At 41.5% G+C, this 25,946-nt stretch overlaps 1 long non-coding RNA gene across 1 annotated transcript; it reads left to right on the forward strand.

The window, feature by feature from the left end:
• Positions 1-1,161: 1,161 nt before the first annotated feature.
• LOC148110344 (uncharacterized) lies at positions 1,162-15,764 on the forward strand. The gene is made up of 3 exons (XR_015723743.1): positions 1,162-1,311; positions 4,746-4,807; positions 15,697-15,764. It is a non-coding gene; the product is annotated as an uncharacterized LOC148110344 (long non-coding RNA).
• Positions 15,765-25,946: the final 10,182 nt, after the last annotated feature.

A 25,946-nucleotide genomic window follows, 5' to 3' on the forward strand; every position in this document is an offset into this window, starting at 1 on the left:
CGGGCGGCCAGTGGTTGAGGGCGGCTTCTCGAGGATTCACTTGCCGACACTTCTGGTCTTCTCCCTGGGCTCCTCAGAGAGTTTGCAGATGTTCCCAGCAAGCAGCCTTCAGTCTGGAGAGGTGAGTTCTGAGGATAGGAAAGCAGGGCACAAAATCACCCGCACAAGCCACACCCCAGCAAGGGCGGAACCGTGAAAGGTTTAGGTGAGGGTCTGGGCCGCTACACCAGGCAAGCAACACGAACCAGCTTCATTGCTGACCACGCAGAAGGGGAATCCAGGGCAGGTGGTGCTAAGGGGAGTCGGAGGGCATGAAGCGGGCCATCAAGAGCCGCTCGAACAGCGGGACCAGCAGACATGAGTCGCTGACCTCCTGCCTTATATCTTTCAAGACATCACAGCTTGTCACACTTTGACGAGGACTTGTTCCCCTCCTCTCCGAGAAGACATTAGAGTAGCATATTCGCGTAAAAATAAAAACGGAGACTCTAATGAGCCTAAAATGAAGGAGGAGGATGTTCAGACCTGAGCGGCCACAAGGAGGAGACTGTGTTGGACCCTAAGCAGACACGACTTCTCAGATTCCCTTGCTTGCCTCCCGGACCACGCCACCCCCTCTGGGGGTTGACAAGAACTTGTCCTGTGTGTGCTTCGACCTCCCCTTCCTCTCTGTCCTGTGGCCCAGACCTCGAGCCACACCTACGTGGTCTGGCTTCCCCCACCGCTTCCAGATGCAAAAGAAACACCCCGATACGGAGCATGGATCTGGCGTCCCGAACACCTACTGGGGGGTCCAGAGGCCTCACCCTGGAAGTGTGGAGTTAAGCCGGGGAGGGGAGGAGCCAGGCAGTAAGTGTTCCTCCCCTCCTCCCATTAACTGCTCTGAGGCAGCCGGATCCACACCTGTAGCCGAGGCAAGGGCCCGTGTGGATCCACACCTGTAGCCGAGGCAAGGGCCCGTGTGGATCCACACCTGTAGCCGAGGCAAGGGCCCGTGTAGGGAGCCCTCCCTGCCTTGCTTCACGCCTCCTCTCGCTTTGCCTCTGTACCCCCTCCCTCCTTCCACCTGCCCTGGCTGTGCACTTCCCCAACAAAGCCTTGGCACTTTGAGTCCTGCCGTTCGGACCTGTGTTTTAGAAAACCTGGTTTCACCAGAATCACTTCTAAACCCAACGGTCCCCTGGACATTTTCCAGACCACGTCAATGCTGTGAACTGCAGCCCCACACCCGCGCAGGGTTAGCTCATGATTAAGAATTCTCAGAAGATTTTTGTTTTCTAATTACACTTCGCCAAGACGGGTAAGAGACGGGTAAGTCTCATTCTGTGGGGAACTTTTCTTTTACACAGAGCAGATTCGAGTGGCTCAGTGGACCTCTCTCCTTTCCGACGATGGGCTCTCTCTCTCTCTCTCTCGCTCTCTCTCTCTCTCTTTCCTGTCTGGGGAGTGAGCAAATAAAGCTGAGGCTCTTAGGCACAAAGTGAGCTCTGGGACAACTCTTGGGGAATCCTGTCTTCTTGGCATTTCTGGTCTCTAAGTGTTTCTCTTTTCTCGCTGCATGCTTTTAAGAAGTGGTTTCCTTTTTTATATTCAGCATTTAAAGTATCTTGACCTAGAAGGGTTTCTTGGGACATCTAGGCCACACTGTTGCCGGAAAAAAGTTTTGGAGAACACTTTTGAAAATTTTAAAACAAGCTTACTCTTACAGAAGAGTTGTGGGCACTGTGTGATTTTTCCAGAATCATTTAAGATAAGTTGCCAGCATGATGCCTATTCCCAAATGTTTTTGTCTGTGTTTTCTGGGCAGGGGTGGCTTGGGGATAATTCTCCTAGGAAACCTCATATAACCATCAAAATCAAGGAATAAACAATGGTATCCTAATCCCCATCCCCAGACTCTTCTCAGGTTTTGCCATTCGTCCCGATAACGTCCTTCATGGTAAAAGGATCCACTTCAGGGGCGCCTGGGTGGCTCAGTCAGTTAAGCGTCTGCCTTCAGCTCAGGTCATGATCTCAGGATCCTGGGACTGAGTCCCAACTTGGGCTCCCTGCTCAGTGGGAAGCCTGCTTCTCCCCCTGCCTGCTGCTCCCCCTGCTTGTGCTCTCTCTCTCTGACAAATAAATACATAAAATCTTTTTTTAAAAAAAAGTGACTGATAAAAATGATCATTGTGAGTTTATTTTATATCCCCATCTTATTTCAGAAAGTATGGTATAGAATATATGACAACAGGGGGCGCCTGGGTGGCTCAGTCGGTTAAGTGTCTGCCTTTGGCTCAGGTCATGATCCCGGGGTCCTGGGATCCAGCCCCACATTGGACTCCCTGCTCAGTGGGAAACCTGCTTCTCACTCTGCCTCCTGCTCCCCCTACTTGTGTGCTCTCTCTCTGTCAAATAAATAAATAAAACCTTAAAAAAAAAAAAAAAAAGAAAAAAGAAAAAAAGATCCACTTCAGGGTCTTTTGCTCCATGGAGTTGTGTCTTTTTATATTCTCTCCATCGGTAACTCTTCCTCTTCTTGCCTTGACAACTTTGATGATTAAAGGCTAATTATTTTGTGAAATTCTCCCCAATTTGGGTCTGCCTGTTGATTATGCATCCTTGGCAGGACTATCATGGAAGCGAGGCTGTGTTTGTTATTACTGCGTTTTCCCAGATGGCGCACAATCTTACTGTCTCAGTACCGCTGCTGTCTGCTCTTGTTCACTTGATGAGAATGGGCCTACCCGGGCCGCCCCACTGTAAAGTACCTCCTTTTGTGTTGTATAATTGATAAGTATTTTGTGGGGATTTTGAAATTATGTAAATTTCCCATTCACATCAAAATTGCAATGTATCCATTTGGTAACCTCTGTTCGGATGCACACATTGTGTGATGGACTGTTACCCTTGCTATCTGATGTGACAGTCATGCTCAACACGACACTGGGATTGTCCCCTCTTTGGCTCCCACACCCTCCAAGTGCTAAGAAATATATGTATGCATGAAATACATACATGCATCTAAATCTACATTTATTCCTCTATCTATACTGAGAATTTGAGTTCATATTGATACCTCCAATTCTAAATCTTCATGATTTGGTCCCTTTCTACTTCGTAATTCTCCCCCCTCTCTCAGATATTGGAATGTCTAGTTCCCAATTTTCCTTAATATATTTGTTCATTTATTCATTAAACAACACCGCTTTATGTAACTAATTTCTGATCTCTACTGCCATATGGACACCCTCCTCATGCCAACACCATGCCAGACTGTCACCCCCAGCCCACATGATGGACTCCCCCCTCACTGGGCCTGGCCTTGACCCTGTCAGGCAGCCCCTATATAAATGCTTTCCTCGCACAGCCTGGGCACCCACGTCACCCCGCCGGAGTTTCCACACCCTGCACCAAGCCACGCACGGTGTGGATGCTTGCCTTCTTCTGCTTGGGCTCCATCACCCTACTCTGGTTCACCATGACTAGTACCTGTCCACCCAGCATGATGTCTAGCTTGTCCTACTAGCTTTAAAACTGGATTATTCGGGAAGAAAAGGGGAAGGAGAGGGGGCACCAGGGATTTTTAATGTGTACACTTAATGAAGTATAAAGTTAGGCTGAATTCCTATCTCCACCCTAATCAACTCAAGGACTTGAGAAAATTTAACTCCTGCACTTCTTTGTCTCCCACCCCACGGTCTTGCGTGTGGTTGTTGTCATGGGCTTTTTTCCTTCCTTTTTTGTATCTCCAAAATTCATAGTTAGCTTAATTATGATTTTGTGGAGTCAATGCTTATTTATATGGATCAATACTTTCCCTCACTTGTCCCCCATTGCTTCTGATAACCCACTTTATTTAGACTCAGTCTTCTTCTTTGCTCTCTCGGCCCTTCATGGGCTATCCTTCAATAGTTCTGTCACTGTGTCAGCAACGTGGTCTGCAAGATGTGAACTTTTTCAGTCTTTGTCATACATTAATATTTACTCTTTCTCTTTGATGACAGTTTAATTGCAGGGAACAGTGTAGGGTGACCAGCCGTTCCAGCTTGCTTTGGACTGGAGGGAGTCTCCCAGCACGGGGACTTTCAGCGCTAAAACCAGGACCGTCCTGGACAAACTGAGATGGTTGGTCCTCTACTTCTATATTTTATTATTTTCCCACAGCTGTATCAAAAATATGATTCCGTGGTCTACTGGGCAGTACTGATGAGAAAACCTATATGTGATAAATTTGTCTTTTTGAGGGTAATTCTTGTTTCTCTTTGGCTTCTTCCATGATTTTCTCATGCCTTTGAAACTCTATCAGAGTGTTGCTATAGAGATTTCTTTCTTTTTTTTTTTTTTTTAAGATTTTATTTATTCATTTGACAGAGATAGAGACAGCCAGTGAGAGAGGGAACACAAGCAGGGGGAGTGGGAGAGGAAGAAGCAGGCTTCCAGTGGAGGATCCTGATGTGGGGCTCGATCCCAGAACGCCGGGATCACGCCCTGAGCCGAAGGCAGATGCTTAACGACTGAGCCACCCAGGCGCCCCTATACAGATTTGTTTCTTATCCTTATCAGGATTATCAAATATGAGTATTAGTATCGTATTATAAATAATAAAGATTGGTATCTTTCACCAATTCTAAAAAATGTTCAGCCATAATCTCTTCAAATATTTGCTCTCCCACCTTCTACTTATACTTTTCCTTTGGAAATCCTGCTGAATATACTCTTTATCTTCTCATTATATACAATGTGCTTCTTAACCTCTCTTTCAGACTTTCTGGCTCTGCATCCCCAGTGCTGCATCCCGGATAACTTCCTCAGCTCTGCCTTCCAGGTAAATAGTCACCATTTCAGTGGTGTTTAATCTGATGTTTTACCCATTCACTGAGTTTAACTTCGTGGGCCAGATTTTCACTTCCAGAAGTTCTATTTGGTTCCTTTTCACACATTTTTATTATTTTTTTCAGTGTAATGTGACTTACTTATATAGATCTTTAAAGTCTCTTGAATCCTTACAAACACTTTTTTTGTATTCTCATTCACATTATGTCATTAAGCTCAGGGACTCTACTCTCCCCGTGTATTGTGTTTGCTCTCTCTTTCTCTCTCTCTCTCTCTCTCTCAATTATTTTCTCTCATAATTGATGATATTGAACATGAGATACAAGAGTGATTTGGTCTTTCTATGAGAAATCTGTGGGCCTGTTTATGGAAGTATATTTTCAAAGTAATTCTGCTGGGTACCCCAAGGATATTAATACACAGTGATGATCTTTATTTTTTTTCAATTTAGAGATTTTGGGGACACCTACCTAGTTCTTAAGAATCCAAACTTGTGAGATACCAAGACTGAGTTATAGGTTCTTCTGAGGAGAATTTTTTTTTTTTTTTTTAGATCTAGAGCTCAGGTCAAGAGCAAGAATTTCCTCTTTATCTCCCTACAGTGGTGGACTGTTTTCTAACAGCTCTTGCACTGAGGATAGTTCTTTGAGGGTTTTTGCTTTATGCAAGGGTCTCATTTACAACATGTCATTTTACTCAGGCTTAAGATTACCAAGACAGAAACTCTCACCCCAACCTATACCCATATGAAGGGCAGATGCATCAGTGTTCCTAACATTCTGGCTTTAGTTCTTTCTTCATTTCTGGTACATAATATATCTTTCTTGTGATCAGAACTATGTATTCAAAATTATTTTAGCTAGTTTAGCAAGTTTTGTAGCTGAGTCTTTGTAGCGGAAGGTTTCAGACATTGCCTCGGTCCACCTCTTGCCAAAACTGTGATTTCGCACTGTAGCAGGCCCCCCTCACAGACCACCTAGGAGCATCTCAGCTGCACCTGCCTCTTCGGGTCCCTGCAGTTCTCACATGCTCTGCTTGGATTTTGACCAACTTCATCACACACGACTTGGCAGATTTTCTAAAATCCCTCCCATTTTCCTCTAAAGAAGGAAAAGAGATCGGGCAGTTGCTCTACAGGAATGACAAGAGCATTAATAACCATCTCTAGAGTTTTCTGGACATTTCTGTGTTCTTTCATGTGTATATCTTATTGAGTGTCCATACCAGCACAGGCTCTCGTTCTCCAGCTCTTGCCTCTGCCCTCCAGCCCAAATGAGAGCTCTCAGTGCCGACGCGGACTCACACGTCCTCACCACACAGCTTGACACCACCCCACTTTCCTGTGTGGACCCCAGACTTTCTCATCGTTGCCAGTGTTAGTCTACATCCCAGGTTCTAACTTGACCTTCTTCTAAGTAATTACACTGTACTCGTTCTGCCTGCAGATCTTGCAGGGAAAGGTGTTTCCTACCTTTGAAGAAAACTTGACAAAAGACAGGACCATTTGCACTGGTCGCAGAATCAATGGGAATTTTTAAAACATTTATTCTTGACTAAAACAAATTCAGAATTCTAAATTAGAACCCCCAAAACAATATCAAGGAAGTTAGGAAACAACTGTACTCAGTCTTACAGTCTGTCCCAGGGCTGGCATGCTGTAGTAGCTATGGTGACCAGAAACTCCAGCAGTCAACTACCTGCACCCATACACACACACACACACACACACACACACACACACTGCCCAAGAACTATTGTCGGACCCTTTTCTTTCACTTTTATTGAGAAACTGCAAATCATGGTTGCCAGCACAGCAATTAAGTGGCTGTACCATATTTGTCCTGGTTGTGTGGACATCTTCAGAAACGCTCCATACACAAAAATAGAGTTAGAGTTTCTGGGAGCCGTGCATACAAAGGGTGTAAGCTCTCATATATAAACAACTGCATGCATACAAAAGAATTAAATATTGTTTCTTATGTTCTTTTAAAAAAAAAAGGCTGGAAGAACAGAAGTTCCAAGTCAATTCCTACCAAGACATCAGAAATGGCACTGAGGATTCTGACCACGCAAACCACTCACTCCAAGTCTAAATCACGCAGAAAGAGTCAGTTTTACTCAAAAGGATATTGGGGACACTGCATGGACCCTGACTTTTGACACAACTGAGTCAGGACAAATCCTACCAATGTTAGAGATAAGTTAACAGAAAAATAAGCAAATAAAACAGACAGCCTAATAAAATATTTTATTACAAGGGAAAGGAAATATTACAAGGGAAAGAATACACATTGAAAAATTTTCTGTAGAAACAGAGTATATATACAGTGGTAAAATATGCATAACAAAATATATCATTTTAATCATTTTTAAGTGTGCAGTTCAGTGGTGTTAAGTACATTCACATTGTTATACAGCACAGAATATATATTTTAAAATTCCTTTACAGTATCCTCCCGGAAATACAGAGATAGCTTCTGAGGGGGGAAACGTACAGGGAGCCAATAAAACAGAACAGATTGAAATACAGGCAGAAATAATAGGGAGGTGACTAAAAAGTTTTTTGTTTTGTTTTGTTTTAGAGAGAGGGCATGGGTGTGCATGTGTGCAAGCTGGTGGGGGGCATAATAGAGACTCTTTAGCAGCCTCCATGCCCAGCTCAGAGCCAACGGGGGCGGGGGGGGGGGGCACTGAATCTCACCCCTGAGATCATGACCTGAGCCAAAACCAAGAGTCAGAGCTTAACTGACTGAGCCACACAGGTGCCCCTAAAAAATTTTAATGAAACTGTATTAAACTTCACACGAAGGCAGTAAAAGGCAAAACTGATAAAGAAAAAAAAACTATTCAGCGATGTGGAGGACAATCTTGAGAAAGCCCTCCAGAACAAAAAATAAAGAGGTAAGAAATACCAACAATGAGAAAGGTGGTAACAAAATAAAAGAAAGAAGTTTATGGGTCTAAGCCAATCAAGGCAGCCGAACCCCGCATTACAGTGATTGGTTCAGAATGAGCATGTGACCTGTGATTATCCAATCAGAGTGAAGCATAAAATTTTTATTTAACAAATGTGAGAATAGATGCCCTCTCTCCTAGATATGAGTAAGGCAGGCTGTTGCCGCAGAAACTTCTGGCCACCATCTCACTTAAATGTGGAAGGTATGGGAGAATGAATCTTATAAAGTATTAGGGAAGGGGCGAGCCAAGAGAATTGACAGCCTGATAATGACATGAATCTGGGGTATATGTTGCTTATACACTTTACTATCTTTGGATTGTTCTGTTTTTAATCTAAGAAACCCTGTTTATTTTTTAGGAAAATTTGAGATTTGAGTTTTCTTTATTTGAATTCAAAAATCTTTTAATGAATACTCTTAGTAAAATCCCTCCCTTAGTAAAATTGCCTCAAATCAGAATGCTCAATCTGAAAATTATAAAACTAAGAGTATTCCTAAAACAATTTTAAAAGACCTGTACTTAGGTCTAACCTAGTGAAAGTTTTAAATGTCAGTGAAAAGAAAAAATACTAGAAGCTTTCAGGCAGAAAAATACAATTAAATACCAGGCTGGCCTTAGACTTCTTGGAAATACTAAATACTGGTAAGCTAAACAGTGCTTAATAGAATTTTGAGGGAATTCTTGTTTTGACTCAAGAATTAAAAATATAGGGGAAAAAACTCATTCAGGTGTGAAAACAATAAAAAGGCCTCCCTGGTTACACAAAGATTATGGAAGTATTAACAGTAGCCTTCCTTAAAAAAAAAAAAACAAAAAACTTTGCACTAAAACACTATATATAAAAACACTATATAAGGGAGCAAGTGATCAAAATTACAAATGCGAGAAAAAATAACGTAATAGACTAGTATAAGTACGAACTTTGAAGCTATGCTTAAAGTGCTTGAAAATTTCAATTCAAAACCCAAGGTGCCATTAAGTCTTAAAAGATAATTTGATTAAACCAATAACTGATATTTAATTTAAAAATATGGTTCCATTATAACAGTTTAAATTAACAAGAGAGAATTAACAAAGCAGAGAAAGGAAAAGCATGGGGAGTTAAAGGCATAGGCACATTGGTTGACCGGTATTCCTTAGGAATTCTCTAGGAAGAAGTCAACAGTTCACAGTCTGTTCTTGGCTTCAGTAAAGCAAGAAATATGAGTTAATTCGATACTTGGTCATCTTCAAGGCAACCACTAGTACAAACAAAGGGAAACTATTTAATTTCAAAAACACCGAGAAAGACAAAACAAATACTTCACATGTGTGGTCAAAGACAGAAAACAATGGAAGGCGTGAAATAAGAAAGACAGGAAAATAGCACAACAGAATCAGCAAGGAAAACCAAATGCAGGTGGGTGCTGAAAGGGTAAAGATAATCTGCCTTTTTACCAAAACGGATATGTTTTGCAAATTAGAATATTTTAAAATACAAATTATGTTTCTAAGTGATAGTAAAACAAAAGCAACAAAGAAAGATTAAAAAGGAAAGAAACAGCAATGGTAAACGTTTGATGTTGGATAGGACTTTTCCTCTTAATTCAGAATTTTGTTTCGAGCCCCACAGCTGAGGATGTTGGAGGCCCCAGATTGCCAAATTCTAAAGGGAGGACTAAGTGTCTCTCATGCGCCATCCAGGGCATAAAGAGGTCCTCGACGCCATGTCCCAACCTGCTGACATAGGAAAAATGAACAATTCAAAGAAACTTTTGTTGACTGGGAAGAGATGTTAGTGATGAGGTTGTGGGATACAGGTGAGGTTCGGTGGGGTGGAGTCCGGAGCCGACGACCAAGAAAGAATTCTTGAGACGTCTTTGGTGCAAAATTGGTGGTTTATGAAAGCAGGGGGACAGGACCTGTGGGCAGAAAGAGCTGCTGCCCCAGGTTGTGAGGGGTGGCTGATTATATACTATGGGATTGGGGGAGGTAAGGAAACAGGGAGGTTGAGAAAATACTTTCGTATGTTAAAGAGACTCACAGGATACCAGAGGCCTTGCCATTGTCAGGTTAAGGTTGTTTACCCCTCTAGTAAGGCATTAACATGAAGATAGTTGGGAACTTCCTGGATTCCTAGAAGTATCTGTCTATGGTCTGCAGGTTATAAGACATTTAGTGGTATTTACATTCCCTTCTGGAAGCTAGGTTATTGATAGAAATGTTTTGTTCTTGTAAACTGCTAAGACATTTGCAAACTGAGGGAGACTTAAGTCTTGCAGGATTGTGGTATCTATAGGTTAACTATTTCTTTGTCCTTTAGGGCAGCCAGGAGTGCCTGAGGAATGTCACATACATCCCGTGGGGAGGGGGGGGTTGCAGGGTGTCAGCTTATGCTTTGTCTTCAGCCAGCCTTCTGCTCCCTCATCGTTAGGGTAGGTCTTACTGGGCAAGTGTGCAGAGATTGTCTCTCCCCTTGCACAGGGAGGGGACAGAGCATACCCCCCAGCTCCATGAAAGCAATTTAGAGAGTTTAGGGTACCTTTCAGAAGAAGACATCTGCATTTCTGTCTCCTGTACTGACCTGCAGAGACTTGCAAACCCATCCTGGTATTGGCCTCGGAGCAGAGGGGCACGTGGTAAGAAAGTTCTTTGAAGCTTGATATGTATCCCTGGGAGTTTGGGAACTTACGTAAACATAGAGACAAGTGTCCGAAGCTCTGGAGAAGTCTGAAAGCTAGAGCCTGGCCAGGGTAGCACGGAATGGGAAAGAGAAAGAGGCAACGGTGTGGTCGGATGAGATGGGAGAGTTTCACGTGGCCTAAGAGGATGTAGGAAGGTGGACGGGCTTGAGCCTTCTTGAAGATGCTCCGCCAAAGAGGGTGGCCTGCTGGGGTGAGGAAACTCAGCAGCAAGAAGTGTACCGCTGGGGTAAGAGCTGCGGGCAGCTCCCCCAACATTAGAAAAATGCTTCAGCCCATTGTGCTTTGGGACCTCATCTTTAGCAGTTGTAGGATATTAATATTTCAGTGCATGTATTTCTAAATATATGGATATATTTACCATTAAAAATGATATATACAAAGAGCTTTTAATTTCATGGGCAGCTACTTACTATATATTGTTAAGCAAAAAGATCAGGATATAAAATCATATCAATAATGTAAACTCAATGCATTTTTTAAAATGAAAATACAAGGATCAAAGATAAATATGTCCAAATGTTATGAAAACTAGCTGTCCCTTGGTGCTGGAGTTGAAGGTAATTTTTCTGCTTCTTTCTGCTTTTGGGTATTAAAAATGGAAGAACATGTAGTATTACTTAAAAAGAGAAATATGCAACAGGCATTCATAATCTGGGGTTGGTCGATGGATGGGCTTCAGCCTGTCCATAACTCCTCTAAGGCTGTACATTACTTTTTGTGTAACTGAGTTTGTCTGGAGAGAAAATGATAGTTTTCAAAGGGATTCATCATCCCAGAATTACTAAAACTCACAGATTGAAAATTTTTAGAACATGGTTTAAAAGAGTCATAATAACGTAGCAATCATGTTCCAGATTTGCCCCATACATTTATATTAAAAAGTTCAATATTTGAAATAGCATTATTCAAAAAACTAAACCAGCAAAATTTTACTTGTTTGACATTCAAATGCACAAACTCCTAAAATATTCATGATTCTCTTTCTCGTTTAAATTATAACTGCCACTGAACCTGTTATTCCATAAATATTTATTGAGGGACAGTAGAAGGAAGGTACCAGGAAGCATGAAAACCTTTTTCAGATAAGCACGCCAGGTCCAAGGTACAGAGACGTGAAGAAGAGGTACTATACCTTCGTGGGATGATTTGTTTATTTATGTATGTGTAGCTGTATGGGTGTGTGCATGTAAGCATTTGAGTATTTATTTTTATTCATGCTTTACCTTTCTCAGAAATCGTTAGGGGCACCTGGGTGGCTCATTCCGTTAAGTGGCTGACTCTTGATTTCGGCTCAGGTCATGATCTCAGGGTCCTGGGATCTGCCCACATCTGACTCTGTGCTCAGTGGGGAATCTGCTGGAGGATTCTCTCTCTTCCTCTGCCCCTGCCCCTCCCCTCACTCTCATGCAATCTTTGTGAAATAAGTGAAGAAATCTTTTTTAAAATTTAAGGGAACGTAGCAAAATAAATATAACAACATAAAATAAAATTTAAAATAAGCGAATCAGTTGGGACAAAGGCTAAAATGAGGTAGAAAAAGTAAGACAAAGGCAAGAGTAAGGTCGGTACTCTTAGTTCATGCCAAAGTTTTAAGTTTCCTTGTAGCCTAAACAAAGAGGTCAACATGTCTGTTACATGATTCTTGTCACCCAGAAGATAAAAAGAACCCAGTTACTCAGGAGAAGCCCAGCTACTGCTAGTTCTACCACCAAAGGGAAGGTTCCCCCATGGGTCCTCATAAGGAGGACACTGTATAATATAATGAACATCACCTTCACGGGATTAAATAACGAACAACATCCTAATGGAAAATGTGCAGCAAGGTCTCTGGGTCATCCTAGGCATCACCGGAGAAGTCCTCAATGGCCACGTACTTAAAATCACAACTCCCCATGCCCCTTCCCAGCTCTGTTTCTTCCCATAGCACTTGCCATCAACTTATATTTTATCTCTTTTTGAATCTGTCTTCCCCCCACTAAAATATAAATTTAATGAAGGCAGAGATTTTGTCTCATTCATCTGCATTCCCAGAATTTAAAAGAAGAGCTAGCATATAGAAGTTGCTCAATGTATATTTATTGAAAGAATGAAGGAATTTCATGAATTATCATCATATAATATGTGATTATTATTGTCAGTGAATTATTAGCAGGATTCACGGAACTCTTATATAATATTCTTTAAGGTACACAAGGTAAAATTAAAACGGGGTTAAATTTGAAAAGGCAATTCTATGAAAGTCACGACAATGTGGTATAAGACTATAGCTTTCAGTGGTCAAGATGTGAATTTTATGACATCTAAAGGAATCAATAAACTGTGTATTTTTGAATAATCCTTTATAAATATAGATTTAATCATTACAATGAAGCTCTAAATGGGGCTGTATTTCCTGAAAGCGGTTAGAGATGAGGTATTCTATGTTTCTGTTACGCACATAGCTATGTAGCTTTGTTCAGCTAAGTTGGGTTAGAAATCAGAACAAGGAGTCTAAAAAATGACACAAGCCTGAACTGAAAATAAATTTGGTACCCACAGAGACAGACCAAGGGATATCTCCCAGCCAGAGCCAAGAGTTTTCCCAGGAAAAGATTAGGTATCCATGTGAACATAAGATAATTTGATCATGATGGCCTCAAATGTCTATGCTGTAGTTTAATAGCTGTTAAGTTTTTAGCCTAGGAAAAATTTAAAGTAGGGTACCCAATGGCTCATCTGAACCATCCGCCATCTTAGTAAGATTCCCATGAAGTAACATGTACTTTTAGCATCTTGTAATTGCAGACTATATGCTAAAGCAAATAAGTTTATCTTCTGGATAGAGATATTTTCCATAAGAGGCTCAAATATCCAGAGACATTTACAAATATGAGAACTTTAGTTTGATTACAATTGTTCTGTAGCTATTCTTTCTAAAACTAGCATTGAACAGAATCAGCCATCAGTTCAGGTTGGTCCCAGTTGCTGACAATAAAACCATTGAATTGGCATCTAGGAGATCTTTTTCTTTCTCTTGGAGATTGGGGAAGGGAGATCATTCACCTAGGTCATTGTGAAGTGGTATCATTTTTCTTTTTAAGTGAAAGAAAAGAACCACAAAATCTCCCCATTTTATTCCCATCAAATACTATTATTGGATTCACAAAAGCCTACGTACTCCTACCTGACAATGACAACCAATAGTGATGCAAAATGAGAAGTGATGTGTGTCTAGGGCAGATGCTCAGCACAGATTCTCCGGGAGAACTAGAGGACTTGTGTCCCTAGCTCTTGGGGATGCTGCTCACGTTCGGTGCTCACCTGTCAGCCTCTTTGGGAATCACTTCTGCTGAGACAACTTGAACCTGGCCCAAATGCACAAGGACCTCCACCCATGTGCCCTTGGAGGGCTCTCCAGAGCTGCCCATCTCTGCACATGCAAATCTAGCCTGCCCATGGGGGCCTTGCTCAAATACCATCTTCTTCTAGAGACCTTTCCAGATTCCCCCAGCAACTCTTCCTTCCTTCTCTGAATGGCCCTGCTCCTTTACCTGACAGGGTTATCAGATACAATATAGGACATCCAGTTAAATTTGAATTTCAGATCAAAAACAAATAATTTTTAGTATGGGTATGTTCCAAATATTGCCTGAGACATCCACGTACTAAAAAAACTATGCATGGTCAAGCTGAAATTTAAATGTAACTGGGCGTGTTCCTGTAGCTTTCTATACTTCATGGAATGGACCATTCACCCCTAAAGGTGTTCTTATCTCAGCTTGAGTAGCCCAACCCTTAAAGAACTTATTTCTGTCCTTCCTCACAGGGTTGATTCTGGGGCGAGTCATGTCAGCCCCTCTTGAGTCCATGATCTCGTTCTCCCCCTCCTTTCTCCCCGCCAAAGTTTTCTGCTCCTGTGAATAGAACAGCCCACTGCTATTCTACCTTAATCCCAGGTGTAATAAGCATACGATACCTGAGGTTAATGTACAAGTCTTTTGTCTAGGTTGCCCTAGCAACACCTGGTAACTAGAGTCAGAATTTGCATTAAAGATAACAGGTCAGAAGCTGACAACAGCTCACAAAACATATCATTGAGTGCTATTATCACTACCTCCCTTGGGTCATTTTCCCCTCAAGTTATTGTCTGCCACTTGCCCACACAGAAGCTCATCTCCTACTTTTGCAAAGTCTGACATGTCATTATCTGGAAAAGAACACAATTATAAGGAAACCTGGAGTTTTACTGTGGAATCCTAATTCCGAATTATCTACGAAAACCCTAATTTTAAAAAGTCCAGGTTCCACTACCACTCCTCTAAGGTCCCAGATGTTACCATTTGTCCATCTAAAGAAAGGCCATTGACCCCTGCCCCTCATTTTCTCTTATTAAATCAAATCTCCATTGTATTGGTTTTTCTTGCTGCTGTAACAAATCGCCACGTATTTAGTGACTTAAAACAACATATATGTATTATTTTATAGTTGTGGAGGTCACAGGTCAGACACAGGTCTCACAGGACAAAAACAAGATGTCAGCAGGACTACGTTCCCTTCTTAGTCTCTAATTGGTGATTCATTTCCTTGACTTTGCCAGCTGTAGAGGCTGCCCACATTTCTTGGTTCATGGCTCACTTCCTCCATCTTCAAAGCCAGCAACACAAATCTCTCTGACCCTTCTTCCATCATTCCATCCCATCTTTCTCATCAGAGCCTAGAGTCTCCTCTTTTAAGGACCTATGCAATTGGACCTATGGGGGGCACCCCTGCTCCCCAGAATACCCAAGATAATCTCCCCATCTCAAGGTGATTAATCATATCTGCAGATTCTCATTTGCCAAGTAAAGTAACATATTCACAGGTTCTGGGGACTGGTGTGACGGGACATGGGCTGGCGTTATTCTATATACCACATCCACCCGTAACAAATGATTCTTCCTGATTCTGGGGTAAGTCATTAAAACAGACTCAAAAATATTTGGAGAGTTTAAAAAATAAATTAAATATAAGTGTATCAGATAGGAAAAAATAAAATTACAAAGAGCCGCACCAAACCTCTCCTTTTCTGCATGACTTTCTTCTCTGCGAGAGTTGTTGGTCAGATGACCTGGATAAAATCTCACCTTGCAGAAACCCATCCCCCAAATTCCGTAGCGGTTAATGCAGTTTCTAACAACGCAACAACTAATCCTGAATCCTAACAGTTCTTCTATAAAGACGAAATCTATGTAGAATTAACAACTCGTATTATTACTTGTAGAATTCTCCTGAAGTTGAAAAATCAAAGAGTGTTCATCGACTGTGAGATGAGTCCGTGTTGATCTGAATGGTAAGTAATTATTGCATCTACGGGAAAATTTTTCAAAATGTTAAGATAATTCTCATTTCAAACTCTCAGCTATGAAAGTGACTTATTTCTAAATCAAAATTTCTGCCATACCTTATCAATGCAATATTTATATTCCTCAAGTTGACGTAGTAGAGGTACATCTTTCTTCTGCAGCAGGTAGAAGTGAAGAATGCTTACCTCTGGTTATTTGTGAAGTGTTAAGATAATCTTCCGCTTGGGATTTCATGAGAGTCCTAGAAAAATAAATAGCATAATATTTATTGTATGCGGGGGAATAATCATCTATCTACTTTTTGCAATATAAAAAATAATTCTGTTCGAAGCTCATTCCCAAACTCTTTGCCTTTTTCAAATTTCTCAAGAAAGCTATATACAGGGGCGCCTGGGTGGCACAGCGGTTAAGCGTCTGCCTTCGGCTCAGGGCGTGATCCCGGCGTTATGGGATCGAGCCCCACATCAGGCTCCTCCGCTATGAGCCTGCTTCTTCCTCTCCCACTCCCCCTGCTTGTGTTCCCTCTCTCGTTGGCTGTCTCTATCTCTGTCGAATAAATAAATAAAATCTTAAAAAAAAAAAAAAAAGAAAGCTACATACAAATTCTTATTCAAGAGGCAGCTATTGCAGCTAAATACAACCAAGATTTATTGGTTCTCCTTCCTCAGTGAAAATCTATCATGCCCATTTGATTTTCTAAATAACTCAAGAAAACAGACCTTTGTGGGCATTTTGGGAATTTTTAATACAAAGTTATGAGCATCACTTCCAATAGACCTCAGTGCCCCCACCTCCAAAACCGTCCTTGGCCCCCCACCATGACCCAAGAACTAACAGCAAGCTAAATGCAATGAAAATGAGTCTCAGAGGGGAGCTGATGAAAGAAAAGTGGCCAAGAAAAAAAAGCCACAGAGAAAAATGAAGAATATGTCATTCTAAAAACATGAGTGCATAGAGCAGTGCCTGGCATGAAGTCAGCACTCGAAAGATACTGACCGAATGCTGAGGCTCTTTGTTTTCTGTTGGACAATTTTTCACTGAGCAACCTGTCACACACAGACAGAGTTCAGGGATGATAATATCAGTGGAAAAGGAGTTGGTGAGGTGGGTCTTCTGGAGACTCTTCTGGTCACAGCTCTGCCAAAACTAGATGTCTGACTGGGGGAAAGAGCCTTACACATCTGGATCTCTGATTCCTCTGCTGAAAAATGAGACGATTAGACTATGATATGTAAGATTCCTTCAAATGCAAAATCTATGATTCCTTGGACACTAGAAGGGATTCAGTTGTTATAATGGTTTGTCTGGACCTTAGCTAGGAGTCTGGTTTTACCCTTCTTCCCTCACAGTCTTTGTGGCTGTGACCTCTGGCCCTGTCCTACTGCTAGTTCCAGCCCTACCTTAGTTCCTCTGACCCCAAGGTCAACCAGTGGTAGAGCCATCACCATCAATAAGAATAGTGACTGGCCTGTGCAGGGACCCTTAGGAAACTACTCTCCCCTCAACTCATATTCTCAAAGGTTTTTCGACGTATATATTGGATCCATGATTTTTCTTTTGTATGGAAATGACCCCACCAGTAGATATATTAGCCAACTTTTTGGCATGGTAATAATGAAGTTAAGAATACTAGGCAGGTGTAGCTTCTTTGTTCTATGAACAAACACTAAACTGTAATTGTAGCTACCTGTCTCATTAATAGTGGGCTATTACTCATCACAGTTACAAGAGAAATAATTCAGGCATAACCCAAAGCCCAGCCTGGAAAAATGTTTCGAAGAGCATTCCAATGCTCCATTGCTGATGGTGAGGTCTATCAGCTGCTCAGAAAACAAAGTATATTTCTCTCATCTCTTCTTTTTTCACTCAACCCTGGCATCAAAACAGCAGATTCCTCATAAACAGACTAGGAAAAAAAAATTCAAGAAAAGAAAATATTTATGTAAGCCAGTTCCTGAATAATATTCGGTTCTTGATAATAGAAAGCCTCCCAAATGCTTTATCCCAAGGCTCCCTAAGGCCCGTAAAACACAAATACACACAAATCATGTTCAGGAATCCTTACTAAAGTTGATTAACCCAGTCCTTCAATTCCGCCCCATCCCTGAGATATGATCAAGCGAACTCATTAGTAAAATACCTTTGTAAATGATGCCTTTAACACAAACCAGATGAGCAGACGTGTAGTAGCAGTCAAGCCCACCATTCTGCCTCATTTTTACTGATCAGCCAGTAACCATTACAAACACTCGATGAATTATATGGTTTCCCTAGGGAGAAAATGCAGGGGAGAAAAATAAGCTCCTATTCTACAAATAAGACTTTTAAGAAAAATTCTAGAAGAAAAGACTTTGGCTTACTAATTTAAAGTCTGATGAAATGTTCGGTTAGGGACAAAGCACAACTTCTAAGTCTAATTTATGAACACAAAATCTAACAATGCAAATTTAAGGAGACCTAAGTCAATAAGGTTGACTCTCCACTAAATTAATAATCAGGGAGTTTTTCCAGAACTAAAAATGAAAATATTTTGTTTTCAAGAAAATATCACGGTAGATCTTAAATAATAATTATTTTGCCAACCTAAAGTCCCTTGGGTTCTACCATCTGCCTGAGCAGAAAACTCCTACCTCTTTTCTACACAGAACTTTGCACAGGGTCATAAAGCCAAAGCCTTTCCATAAATTAAGGTACCAAGTCCTGTTTGATGCATTGATTCTCCAAGAAGACTGAGGAATTTAAATCAGTGATCCACACATCCTGGGACTTTTTCCCCTGGAGTAAAACAAAAGTAGGATTTTAAAATCAACTGGTTTTGATTTTACAAAATAATATCTTTCAGATCCTAATTCTATTTTCAGGGGAATAATTACTTGAGAGAAGAAAATCAATTCCATCTCATTAGATAATGAAGGGCATTTTACATCAAGCAACAATACATTGAACCTTGCTAGTAAGTCAAAACAATGATGATAACTCCAAACCAATTTAGAGAATAAACCAATATGAGGGGGAAGTCCCTGAAGTAATGTAATAAGGAACTGATATTTGCAATCCTCTTAAACAGAGCATACATCAGCACAGACATCAGGTATTTTCCTGTATTCCATCTCAGCTTACATTTGAGTTTATTACAGTAGAACAGAACGTGAAGGTCTTCGTATCCTGAACAGAGTATTGGGCCAAATAAAAAGTGACCTCCAATTTATGGCAGTCAAAAGTGCAAATGAATGTCATCAAGTTGCTTTACTTCTTCTCACAGCCAATCAGAAATAAGGCACAATAGAGATGGGATTTGATGGGGGTGATTCTAAGCGTTGAAAGAGAGGTCAGGTCAAAATGAGGAAGGGTTTGGAAAGGGAAGGGTGGGGTGGCCAGAAGGCATCACAGGAACAATGGATGGTTTAAATCATGAAGTAGATATAAAGAAAGTTTTCCCAAAATCCTGCCTGGGCTAGCTCCACATGGAATGCTCCCAAATCTCCCTTTGCTCCACCCCACCCACCTCCCTTTCCTGAAGCTGAATTTGGGAGTTATTTCCTAGCAGCCCTTGTATGAGGAATAGAGGAGACTCCCCCTTATCAAACTCCATCCTCAAGTTTAAACAGTTAGTTGAACTTTGTTTTATTCCATTTTATTAACTGCATTACAATTGATCCTAAATTTCTTCCATGTACCAGGGAGTAAGGGAAACAGCTATAAATATTTACTTCTTGCTCCTTTCCAACTCTGGTACTTGGTCATCATACACCTTCCTAAGGTGACTGGGCCTTGAACTTAGCAAAATTAGCCACAAAAAGTGGGATCTCTTTCTTTCAATCGCATCGTTTCCAGAAACTAGTGGAAATGACAAACCGAAACAGATTTTTTTCTCTCATCAGGAAAACACATTAATAGATTTCAGATTTTCCAACCACTGGAAATAGGTACACCTACCAGTAATTTACACCAAAAAAAGATTCTGAATAGGTATGATGCCCTTGGAGAAACCCTCATCAAGGAATGACCCTCAACTCTGACCCCCTACATTTTCTCCCAAACACACAGGATCCCATGTAGATTCTCAATGCTCTTAATGCCTTGAGACTAGTTTCTGCTTTAAGAGTCTGCTTGATCCAGTTTGTGTTACGGTCTGTCCCAGATTGACCAGAGGGATGTATATACAGGTGCCCTCTTGCCTTTCTTAGAAAAGGAGAAGGTATTATAAGCTGGGGTCAATCAGACATCAGGTGTCTGCCTCAGTCTTTGGGATTGTTCAGTGCAACCCAGCTATTCTGGTCCTGATGCTTACCTGATGGCCTTTAAGGTATGCCTCCTGCTGTTCTGGTACTCTCCAATGCTCCAGTGTTGTGAAATGAAAAGCCAGAAGACCCATAGATGGTCATAACTTTTCCATCAATAAGAGATTGTCAATGGATTGATGAAAAGGAATCTCACTAAAAATAATTCTTTACATGTACAGAGCACTTGACATTCACAGATCATTTTCATAGATTATATGACAGAATCCTCAAAATGACGTCATGAGATGGGATAGATAATTTCATTTCCTTTTTAAAAGCAAACAGATCCAGAAAAACCAAATGGCTTGTTTATGTTACAGGATTAATATGCAATAGAGATAGAACTTGAACTCAGGACTCCATACTTCAAGGTTGAGTGTGCTTTCCAATGTATCCTGGTGCTTGTCATGTCTGAAATGAAGGAAACCAAATCTAAAAGCCCAGCACTCAACACTTGGGATACTTACAGACCAGAGACAAGACAGCACTGCAGACCAGTACGAACTCAATAAAGCTCCAGAATTCCACCATTGGCCCATCTTTTAGACCTGGATACTGGAAGATTACCTTTGGTTTTATCAATCTCCTTGGCATCCAAGGAGATATGTCAGGGGGGTCCAGTGAGGTCCAGAACAGCAAATCTCCACCCTGGTAGTTTATAGAAATATTATTAAAATGCAGATTCCCAGACCTGGTGCTGCATCAGAATCTCCAGGTACATAACTTGGATATATGCACTTTTTAAAAAGCTTGAAAGGAGCCATTGATGCAAATCTAGGATTGTAAACCACTTTTCTTGAGTAAGTGAACTCTACTTGTCAATTATACTCATAAAAAACCATCAACTGAAGGGAACTCAAGGTTTATTGGATATGGTAGTAATAGGCTTAGTTATATGTTTTAATAAATATTTTTCAGTTTTCATAGCCAATATTGATACTATGATTTTTCTTCTCTCTGAAAAGCCACAGGAGAGAGGGCCATCCTCCTCCACTATCCGTTATGCTTATCAGTAAGGCAGCCTCATTGAAAACCAATTAAACGGGGAGCCTGGGTGGCTCACTTTGTTAAGCATCTGATTCTTAGTTTTGGCTCAGATCCTGATCTCAGGGTCACGAGATCAAGCCCTGCATCGGGCTCTGTGCTCAGTGTGGAGTCTGCTCAAGATTCTCTCTCCCTCTCCTTTTGTCCCTCTCCACTCCGCGCACGCATGCATGTGTGCACGCGCACACGTGCTCTCCCTCTCAAATCAATAATTTTTGTAAAAAACTTTCTTCTAAAAAAAGAAAACAATGAACAATTTCCCTGGCTTAGACTCAATCTAAAGTAGCATAATTTCTGCAACCGGAAGGAGACAGAGTTGCCCTGAAAGCCAACCTGACACATTGAACTTGGTTTTAGACAGCTCGGGGCGGGGGACAGTCATCTGAGGAGTCTCAGTCCAAAGGCAGCTCTGAGGAACGTGCCTCTACCAACAAATACTTTGAGCCATCTGCATATCCAACAAACCAAAGCCAGAACCACAAAAGAGCCCCTGCAAGCAGCAGTGACCAACCCTCCATATCCCTATAGGTAACTAGTTAGAAAATGACTGTTACATGTGCTTTAATCAGACTTTTCATCTACTCACAATATCATGTAAGAACAGACACCACATCATGTAACTGGCCGTGCTATCCTCTGCACTGGCTGCTAAAATGTTTACATGTAAATTTAGAGTATACTCCTAGCAAAATCTATAAATTCCTTAAAACATTTATCAGGTTCTTCTGTTTACTAACTTCATTTCTGATGTCATCTTAATATCCCAATTTTTCTCTTAATGCAATTGCTTTGCTCTCTTATATTCAATTATATTTTATCTGGTTACATGCCATATCTTTTTTAAGTTGCCCCACATATTTTTTAGAAAAAAGGAAAGAGAAAGAAGAAGAAAAAGAGGGAAAGTGGAGAAGGGAAGAAGGTAGGAAAAAGTATTCTAGATCAGCCAGAGCTTAAATTCTCCATCTTCTTTAAAGATTTTGTATTATCTACTTACTACAAATGATATTCTTACAAATATGGATATTATATTATTTCAAGTTATTCAGAAAGTGCTGTGGTTTTCTAAAAATATGTTTATCTGTTCTAGTAAGACTAAATATTCCACTTAGAACTGTAAAATAAGTGAACCAAGGGGGTAAAATTCATTGATTTCTTCAGCAATTTCTTTAGTGAGGGATGCAAGGTGGTAGCCACTTCCCGCACTCCATTGTAATTATGTGTTAGCCTGCTTCCCCTCAAAGCCACACCACTCCTGCCCATCACGGTATCCTGGCACATGGTAGTCTTTCAACAAATTTTTGTTGAATGAGTGACTATGATCTAAGCTAAGTCTTAGAGATTTGAGGACACAAACATGCATAAAATAGGCCCTCAGCTCTCCAGAGTCTGGTACATAGACGGTGATAAACACATACCAATGAAACATATGTACCTTGGTGGCTCAGTGGGTTAAGCATCCAACTCTTGATCCCGGCTCTTGATCTCAGGATTGTAAATCCAAGCCCCATGTTGGGCTCCATGCTGGGCATACAGCCTATTTAAGAACAAGAACAAAAAAACACACATATAAGTATATACAAATTGTTGTCATAGAAGGTAAGCTGTGATAAATTATTTAAATGGTTGAGAAAATAAGTGTTATAGGAATCCCAAGATAGGAGAGCCTTCTTTCAGGGAAGCACTCTGGGAAAGATTCATGGAAAAGAGATTGTCACCACCTGGAGGCAGTATGGGACATTCCTTCCACTTGGAGAAAACACCACAGGAGCAAAGGAAACATGGGGAAATGCAAATAGGTTCAGGAGACAAGTTGACTAAAGAGGTAACTTGAACTGAAGGATGATGGGAAATAGTGGTTGGCGTTAAAGAAACTGTCAGTTACTTCCCTTTCCATCAAGCCCTTCTTCCTTAATGACAGAAATCTGACTTTAGCTGTTCTCCTTGGTGCCTCACTAAGAGACTACGTTCCCATCCTTTCTAGAAGATAAGTGTATCCGTAGAATTATGTTTTGATTAATGGAATGTTATCTGAAGTGTCACGTGGGACTTGCAGCAAGGCTCTGTAAACATAAGGGGGCACACCTTCCTCATCTTCCATCGTGTACCGATACGCATTTGTGTAGACTGAAGCCTTGGCAGCCAACTTTGGCTATGAGGCTGGTCAGTCCTAGAAGAAGCCTTGATCCCTGAGGACTTCACTGGACCACATACCAGATCAGTACTACCTACGACTGGTCTTGTTTTATAGGAGAAAGAAATAATGTCTGTGTTGTTCAAGACTTTCACTTCAGGTTTTAATGTTACGGGAAGCAAAACCTAACCAAAACTGATACATTAGAACAGTACGTAAGCACAACACACACACAAAACACACAACATGAAACAAAAAATGTTACCCTGTTCCCATAGGCCGTTCAGCCAACTTTTCCACCCATCACTTTCTTGACTTTCCTAAACCCAGATGATACACTCTGCTACATTTAAGTAATGTTTACCACAAACAGAGCCCCTGAGAAATCATCTCCAACAGCAACGTCGAAAGCAATTTTCCAGCATCTGATTTTGGTGTAAATCATTAAGATTTTCGCTTTGGCATGCCGCAATTACAGCGAGGCAGGGCTGCAGTGTGGAATTAATCAAGGCGTAATAACCAGGTCAGCTTCAAAGGACTTAGTTCTTGCAGGAGATGAAGGCAAGAACAAGGGAGGGGTCAACACTAAAACTTAACCAACCAGTCAAGGAGCTGGTATATACCCTAGGCAGGTATATAATAAACACCTAACTAATGTGAACCCTCGACTGAAAGGACCCATTTGTGCAGCAAGATGAAACCTTTATTTTTACTTGCAAAGCAAAATCCGTAGTGTTGTGAATAAATGCAGGAAAGAAGGTTCTGTGGTAGGAGCTCCGTGAAGTATTTTAAAAAAGAACAAAAGATGCACAGTGGTCGACAAAATGGAGTTTGACAAAGCATGGTGATAAAGAACAGGAGCCTGGGGTGACAGCAATTAACTAATAAGAGAGGAGATCAGCACATCCCATCTGATTAATTATCAGCTCCCCACTTCCAGGGGGAACGGAGTGGCCCCAGGAGTTGTGTCAACATTTGCCAGTGGCTTTGAAAGTCCCTTTTGAACAGAGGGGACAACAGAAGAGAGGAAGGTAGCACTGCCTCCTACTGACTGCCCTTCCCGTGAAGCACTTGGCCAATTTGGTCCATGCCAAAAACTGAGGTCCCACTTTGGTTTCTCTTTGGGTTCTTACCCGCCACCCCCGCCATCAGAAACATCCAAAGAAAAGCCATACTTTTACTACTGTTGCAAAGCATTTCCACGTGTATCTTTTGGTGCTAATAACAATCCCAATGAGGAAACTGAATCACAAAGAGTGACACTGAACTCACAACCATCACTGAGCGATTCAGGTTTTTGGAAGAGTCCATTCAAGGTTATGGAGGTGCTGATGGAGAGGACGGAGGAGGAGAAGAAGACAAGAAGAGAGGAAGGAGTCTGTATAGGCAATGACAGAAGCCAAAGGGTACAAAATACACTCGAAAAGAGTTGTTTGAGTATCCGTTGAGTATCGGGTGCATGGAGGAGGAGGTCAGGATGGAAAGGTAGGCCAGGTCCCTGTTGTGGAAGAATGCCTCCAATGCCAGGCCATGTGGGATCGGTGACTATATGAGTGCGGGCTAATCACATGCCTTCAGAACTGGCTTTAGGAAAAGTAACCGGATCAGGATGTGTAAGTTGAACACAAGTAGGAAAGCTTGAGACTACGCAGAAACTTTGGGGGTAAAGTTGATGGGGTAACCAGTGCAATTTTCTCTCTCTCCTGCATATGTACCCATAAGTTTTCCTTACAATGAAAACTATTCCTAAACTGAGGTTTCCTTTACTCTGGGATGATAATCACGCCAGGCTTCACTCCTGCGTGCAAAGCCTGAGTGAAAAGCCCGTGTGCACATCACTTAAGGGACCCTGCTCCTTCTCCAGCAGCTGTCCAGCGTCACCACAAAACAAATATGTGGGACTGTTGACAGAAAGCAATAGCCCTTCCTACAGCTGTTGAATAAATTGCCTATTAGCCGTCCCGCGCCATAATTCATGTCAGATCATGTAGATTCAGCCCTTATGAATAACTGGAAAAATCTTATCATTAAACGAAGTTCTATACCAAATCCCTAAGCATTTTCTTGTTATTTTCCAAAGCTGTTCCTCCTTCCGGCTCATCCCTGAACTTTCTGAGAGCCGGCAGAATCAAAGATAAGCAAAAAGTCCATACTGTCTGTGTACCGTTCCTCTGGGGACAGGCCTCTTGGGTCCTTAGGATTTCTATTTTAGAGCCACAATTTAAATGCAGATTTTTAACTCCCATGTTGAGCAGCCAAGCAGGTTTCTGACTTGATTACAATACTGATGCATAAATTTTATACTTCACATTTTTCTTCTAAAGCACGAACCCAGCTAAGCGGGGTGGTACTGATGCGATGTTTTTAGTGAACTTTCAGGTCGTGCAGAAGGTCTCCAAGAAGGTTTATTTTCACAGATCCGTTCTCTAAGTCTTAAAGGAACCGAGTTCTGCTACTTTTTAAATAGGATTTTAACAACAACTCTTAGCAGCAGAAGCCCATAAACTGAGGGGACATATTGCTACTTGGTCCTGTCGGTGGGGGACAGAGACAGGACAGCTAGGAGACAGGAGAGAAAATGTGGAATCCGCAGTCCAGCTGACTAGTGTTTTGCAATTTGGGATTGGGAAGCTGTCTCAAGCACTTTGAGCCTCAATTTCGCCACTTAGGAAAGTGGGGGTGCTTAGCATGCTGACATGAGGGCACCGTG

The sequence above is a fragment of the Ursus americanus genome, chromosome 3 (genome assembly GCF_024610735.1).
Source record: "Ursus americanus isolate L20-20 chromosome 3, mUrsAme1.1.p, whole genome shotgun sequence".
NCBI lineage: Eukaryota > Metazoa > Chordata > Mammalia > Carnivora > Ursidae > Ursus > Ursus americanus.